The sequence below is a fragment of the Alligator sinensis genome, unplaced genomic scaffold, assembly GCF_000455745.1.
Source record: "Alligator sinensis unplaced genomic scaffold, ASM45574v1 scaffold745_1, whole genome shotgun sequence".
Classification (NCBI taxonomy): domain Eukaryota; kingdom Metazoa; phylum Chordata; order Crocodylia; family Alligatoridae; genus Alligator; species Alligator sinensis.
The window spans coordinates 127,151-132,934 of NW_005842119.1; the positions used below are offsets into that span (position 1 = coordinate 127,151).

The window sequence follows — 5,784 nt, forward strand, 5'->3', positions numbered from 1 at the left end:
CCCCTCCTCCTGAAGCTGTTCCTGCCACACTGCGATGTTCTGGGAGGGCAGGCAGCTTCAACCACTGCCCTAGCATGCAGGACTCTGGCTTCAGCTCTCAGCTGCCATCCCAGGAGCTGGAGCAAGAGCACCATGTGCTGGGGCAGGAGCTGCTCACCCACCCAGCACAGTGTGGCAGGGAGAAGAACAGGAGCAGCAGTTGCCACTGGAGGCAGGGGGAGCAGAGTAACACCCAGCAGGGCTGCAGACACCAGCAAGTGCACAATGCAAGCTGCCCCAGCATGAGTGCACTGGGCTCAGCCCCATGCGGAGCACCACGAGATCAGCGCGGACATCACCACCCAGGCAAGCACCCTCCCGTACCTTCCCTCACCCATGGCAGCCCCCTTTACTTAGACACACGTGCACATGCTCCCCCCACACACCCCTCCCCACCTCCACAACCCCAGAGAGCAGAGGCATGTAGGGATCAGGCCTCTGGATCCAGGCCTGTGACCAGGCCCCAGGATCCCAGCCTTGCCCACCCCTCCCACTCCTTGAACACTGTTCCCTGTGGTGCAGTGCCTCAGGAACAGGAAGTGTCAGTGCAGGTAGGAGGGAAGAATGGAGGAGGAAGGAGGAGGGAGAACTATTACCTATAGATTATGAAGTTAAAAAGGGGCCACAGGGGGTGGCCCCAGGGAGCAGCTCCCAGCAGCAGCTGTGTGCAAACAGGTCTGTGAGCAGCCCTGGGCTCCCTGTGTTGCTCCAGGCAGGCAGCTGCAGCCCCACCCCTACATCGAGGCAGGGAAGGCGCTGGCCTGGGACTTTGCACCCCTGCGTCAGGACCATTTAACCAATATAATTAAAGGACGTTAAACAGATCATTTAAAACTGATATTTACATCCCTGTTTCTAGGAGTGCACTGATAGAGATTTGGGGGGACGATACTGATAGCTGATTTTTAAGGAGGCATATCGATCAATACCGATCCAATTTCCGATACAGCTGTGTACAGCTGGTAAATCTGTTGTGGAAGGGGATGGGAGAGGAAGTGGGGCAGGGGCTGGGGAAAGCGCTGTCTAGCCTGGGTGGGGCGGCGTGTGGGACAGAACTGCGGCTCAACGGGAGGGCAGGGGGGGAGACGTGTGCATCCAGGTCTTTATGGGGCAGGGCAGGCGAGCTGCAGCTGCAAACTGGAGCTGGGGCTGGTCCAAGCCCTTCTCAGCGGGGTCTAGGCTCAGGGCGGGAGACAACAACATTGGGAGTGGGGCTACAGGGGAAGGTTTGCAGCCAACCCAAATTTCGCCATAGGCCCCCCCACCCCCCTCTCTCTCTGCTGTCACCACCCGCCTGGTGCAGCCCTGGCTCTTCCTGGTGCATGGGTGCAGGCAGGGCCTTGAGCCAGGGCTACACTCTGGAAAGGCAGCAGCGGTGCTGGGAGGGGGAGGCTATGGCGCAATTTGGGGTGGCTGCAGCCCCCCTCCCCTCACAGCCCCCCTCCCAACACCGCCACTGCCACCCACCCTGAGCCTAACCCCCACCAAGAAGAGCCCGGCACAGCCCCAGCTGCAGCCTGCGTGCCTCACCCCACGCAGACCTGGGGGCACACGCCCCCCTCATGCCCTCAGACAAGCAGCAGCTCTGCCCCGCCCCGCCCCGCCCGGGCAGCACCTGCACCAGCTCCTGTCTCGCTCCCTCCCTCACTGCAGGGGGCGTTAATCTGCGCCCCCCCCACAACCCTTCCCCCCCGCTTCGCTTGCACCACCAGTGTTACCAGCTACACACAGCTTTCTAAGCTGCCGAGCTGTGCTCCCTGCTGCCTGCATGCTGCACTGCAGCTGCACGCACAGGCATTTATCGGCCAAATTACCAGTCATGTCAGACTGATTTCCAATACAGTCAATTTTCTTTGCATCAATGCTGATCCAATATCAGACCAATGTATTGGTGCACTTCTACCTATTTCCATCACTGCTTCTATTGCGGACATGGAGAACAAGGGACATGTGTACATTTTCTCTTAAGTTTTATTTTTAAAACATTTCTGTAATTCTTGAGGTATGTGGACTATGTTACCCTTTCAGTGCACTGTAAGCTTCACCTGCACAAACTGCATGATGGAAAAAACTAAGACCAAAACTTGAAAACATGCCCTGAAAGTCTATTAATTCAGGTTATTACAGCTTGGGACTTTTCACACTAGTCTGCAAAGAACTCCTAAGCTTACTTCCTGTGGGCCCTTCTCAGCAGATCTCAACCACCAGAGAATCACATGAAACAACAGAGAAAAACTAAATGTTCATTTAAATACTATTTGATAAAAACAGATGTTAGAGGCAGTGAACAAAAATGTAAGTGTAAAAACCTCTATCAGCAGATAGACCTGGCAGTGAAAACTTGCTGTCTTTATTTCTACATCCCTACAAATAACCTAGAAAACTAACTTAGAACCAATATTTTCAAAGAAAGACTGGCAGAAATTCGTAAATATTAATTAAGTTAAACACAACATTCAACACTTGCCAGACAGCTCACAGAAACTAGAGCACGCATTCAAGCTTTCTTTGAGTAAAACATTTATACAGAGTATTCATTAAGTCCTTGTGCACTTTTAAACTTTAATAACTTAGGTTGTAGGTATGATAGAAACAATCTGCAAATGGCATTTACAAGCAAATGTGTTGAAGTTTTAAGACAACTAGAATACACAATGCTAGACTTCAACATAACCACCATCCATCATGATATGGTCCTCAATCCAATCTTCCAACTCCTTGAAAACGTTTCCCAGTTGCTCTTGAGTTACTGCACTAATTGCATTGATGATCCTAGCCTTAAGTTCCACCAAAGAACATGGTTTTGACAAGTAAACTACACTTTTAACATGTCCCCATAAAAATAATTCCAACAGTGACAGGTCAGGTGAACAAGGTGGCCAAGCAATTGCTCCACCTCTGCCTATCCACTTCTCTGGGAAAACGTAATTTAGGAACTGTCGTACATTCAGAGTGTAGTGGCATGGAGCTCCATCTTATTTAAGAATAAATACATTATTACTTACAAAAGTCTAGCATTGTGTACTCTAGCTGTCCTAAAACTTTAATAAATTTTCTTTTAAATACCGTTTACAGATTGTTTCTATCATACCTACAACTTAAGTTATTCAAGTTTAAAAGTGCACAAGGTCTTTATGAAGACCCTGTACATCTCTCAGGTTCAGGAAAGCACCTAAGCAGACAGGTTAGCTTAAGCACGTGCTTAAGTCCCATTGACTTCATGACAAAAAAACTGAACATGTAGAAATCATAGAAAAGTAAGGACTCAAAGGGACCTCAAGAGGCCATCTAGTCCAATTCCCTGCCTGAAGCAGGAAAGATCTTGTGTCCTGTAGGATAATCAAACCTCCGACCGTGGCACACCTACATCTCTTAGTGCAAATAGTTTATCAAAAAAGCTAGTTCCATGGCTTTTGCTTTTTTTTTTCTATTGAACTCTGCTTAATAAAAATACACTAAACTCACTTTCATTTATAGCCAGATATATTTTGTAGTTCTCAGTCTACTGCAATACTTCAGTACTTGGCCTGCAAGCACTGCAGAGAAACAGTTAAATTCCCCTTAAAATCAAAGCACTTAACTTCAAATGTTCATGAAACATATTACAAAATCAATTTATCAGATGTGTACTTTTTTGGCAAAAAGCAAAACTTCAAACTTGGTTCTTAATCCTGATCATAAATAATTTTTTTTAAATCAACATGCCTTTAGGACATGTGGCGCTCTTTAATAAACTCTTTCATAACACAGGCTAAATAAACTGTAACAGCATCATCTTTTTCTTTTAATAATGTTCACTCTCTTTCTATTATTATTCAACACAAGTTCTCTCTCACACTTAAAAAGCAATTACTACCAAATTAGGCCCTAAATGCACATTACATTTATCACACTACATATGCTGTTTTAGCAGGACAAAAAATGCATGCCAACACATTTACACTTTGTCACACTATAAAAATGTCTGATGCATCACAAAAATGGCGAGGGCCATAACAAAAAAAAAATGCTTATTTTGAACAGCAACTCCTTTACTGTGGGAATCTTTCCCATGACAAATTTAATATAGGTAGCGGTCCTGTCATGTCTCCCTAACTCCCAGTATTCCAAAGTTCCCCGCTTTCCCCAACTCCTCCCCAGTGGGGCTGCAACAGGAGCAGCACCAGCAACTGATGGGGTATCAGAAACTGATGGTGGTGGTTTGAGGGAAGCCCTGTCAAGTCATAGTTATAGTCAGTCATTACTTAAATAAAAAATCCTGGTAACTTGCTATTTTATTTTTAATCAACTGCTAAAGTCATGTTGCTGGTACCTGAAGCTTTGGCTCATTTGCTCTTACAGTAACTGACTGTTCGGCCTAAATACCAGAAATAGTTCTACAATAAAGTACGAGTTAATTAACAATGTAATGTTACAAAGGCAACATCTAAAAAATTGCTGCTTTTCTCTTAAATATAGATATGGTAACCTCAGTATGTGAGCTACTATACACACTACTGGTGAAAAATCTAAAATTTTACAAAAACTGAGGTGAAGTAATGTCATTATTTAAAGTATCCCCTAGGTAACTGACATTTTTTCCTGAAGAGATAAACTACTACACACAAAATATTGAAAAAAAAGTCTAATAAATCATTATGCAAACACAGTGTATATAAACATGCAGTACATAAAAATATCAATCATAAAAAGGAGCAATATGAATCAAATTAACGAGGGATCTTTCAGTTTTTATTGAGAAACGCATGATTATGTTAAATTCAATGAAGAGTTAACATGCTTTAGAAAACCCCATACCCAAATACGCCTGCCTTTTTGTTATAGTAAAATTTTAACTTTTAATCTTCCATCATATACTTGCAGTTCTTACCCTATCCACAAACATTAGGGTAAAATAAATCAGAGTACTTCTAGAGCTATGTCCTGAATGGACCAATATTCACAAACTAAGAAGCATCTGTTGGGGCTTATATTACACAAAGCCACTGAAAGACATTAAACTAAAGGCAGCACCAGAGATACTGCCACATTCAAGGAAGTGAGGGAGGGGATGCTTCGACTGCAAAAGTTGAGAAGCACTGCCCTATATTTTATGTGAAAAGTATCTTAAATTTTACAAAACCTAATTTAGCTAAGGCAACGCTGAAACCATCACAGATGCTGGTGGCTTTATGCAAAAAATATAGGACAAGTTTAGGTTAGAAATTAGGAAAAACTCTCTCACTAGGAGGGTAATAAAATAAAACACTGGAACAGGTTATCTAGAGAGGTTGTGGAATCTCCATCCTTGGAGGTTCTCAAGACAAAGCCTTGGCTGGGATGATCTAGTTGGGGATGGATCTGCTTTGAGCAGGGGGTTGGACTAGATGACCTTCCACAGTTCCCTCCAACTGGGTAGACCGGGGCGCCTGATTCGCCGTTGGAGCAGGGGCGGGTAATTCAAACCGCGGGCTTTAAAGCCGCGGGGTGATGTAGTTCCCAGCACTCGGGAACCAGCAGCGGGAAGGTGAGGAGTCAGGCACACATGTGTCCCGCACGCACGTGTATCCCCTTAACCAACTGACTGACTGGAGGAGGCGGCAGCAGCAGCAGCAGCAGCAGAGGAATCGGCAGCGGGGGCAGCAACAGCTGATCCCCCGAAGGTAAGTGGGGCGGAAGGACCCGGCGCAGCTGAGCCGGATCCGGAGGGGGAGCCCCCCGGGTCCCATATAGCTGAGCCGGTAGGGAGCCGCGCTCCCAAGCCAA

The 5,784-nt window shown here is 46.0% G+C and overlaps 1 protein-coding gene across 1 annotated transcript in view; it reads right to left on the minus strand.

Annotated features, from left to right (window-relative positions):
• ADGRA3 (adhesion G protein-coupled receptor A3) overlaps positions 1-5,784 on the minus strand; it is a gene marked incomplete at its 5' end in the record, with an annotated part of 118,762 nt that overhangs the window by 63,366 nt on the left and 49,612 nt on the right. The gene's annotated exons all lie outside the window — the stretch shown is intronic.